The sequence below is a fragment of the Anopheles merus genome, chromosome 2R (assembly GCF_017562075.2).
Source record: "Anopheles merus strain MAF chromosome 2R, AmerM5.1, whole genome shotgun sequence".
NCBI classification, from domain to species: domain Eukaryota; kingdom Metazoa; phylum Arthropoda; class Insecta; order Diptera; family Culicidae; genus Anopheles; species Anopheles merus.
In genome coordinates this window covers 33979330-33980357 of record NC_054082.1, presented here as the reverse complement: position 1 = coordinate 33980357, position 1028 = coordinate 33979330, and the positions used below count along the sequence as shown (strand labels likewise).

The window sequence follows — 1028 nt, the reverse complement described above, 5'->3', positions numbered from 1 at the left end:
CCCAACACACTATCTGGAGACGGTGGCAGCGCACAACACCCCGTTACACGTGCCGCAAACACACGGGAAGGCGTCTTTCGGGAGGACACGAGGGTAGAAAGGCAGGGTATTTAATTTGTTTACGCGTGCGCAGTGCTCGTCTCAACACACGGTTGACCGTGCCTGGGCGGGCATGTTTTGTTTGTTGCGGATGACGTTTCGCACTGCAAGCGAAGGGCTGTGGATCACAGCTTTATTGGGTTTTACGAGCGGGTAGGGGAGGTCGTGAGTAGGCAGCGTGTGTGTTGAAGACGTAAAACAGAAGTTTGTGGTTGTTCAGTATGTGGAAGAACAATAACCTAGTTTAAAAAAAAACTTTGTCGAGCGATCCTGCCAGGAGTCGAACCTGGAATCTTCTGATCCGTAGTCAGACGCGTTATCCATTGCGCCACAGGACCCGATGAGGAAGGGTGTGTTAGCAAGTATTCTGATGGGTTAGAGAATCGTTTGTTTGTTCTGCTTCGTTTGTAATCTTCGATTCCTTCTCGATTCTATCCTCTTTCTTTAGATGTTTCCTTTTATCCGCTTTGGTTTTACTCTTGGTTGCACATTTCCTTGTTCTTTCATTCGTTCGAAGCAAAAGGCAATTGCTGAATTTTTTTTCAAGTACATTAAAATACTGAACGTAGCATTTATTGTGTTACAATTTATTGTTCAGATACTTACATTCATTAATGTAACCGATTGTTTGAATTTAACCGAAGTATATCATTAACTTTTGATTTTAGTGTGTGTGTAAGATATAGATCTTCAGATACAATCTCTGAACTTTTGCTTTAACATGATGGCATTATATTAGAAAATGATAAACTACCTATATCAAAAGCCTTCTTTTGGTGAGCTGTTTGTGCGCTACGACACAATGTTCAATATTTCTAATTCTTTTTTCATATATCTTATCTTCTTCATACAAACGTAAAATGTTGTTATATGTGACTAATTTACCCTCATTTATTATTTCACTTTGTTTAAATAACTCCATCACCATA

General features: G+C 40.1%; 1 non-coding gene across 1 annotated transcript; it reads right to left on the bottom strand.

The window, feature by feature from the left end:
- Positions 1 to 364: 364 nt before the first annotated feature.
- Positions 365 to 437, bottom strand: Trnar-acg. The gene has a single exon. It is a non-coding gene; the product is annotated as a tRNA-Arg (tRNA).
- Positions 438 to 1028: the final 591 nt, after the last annotated feature.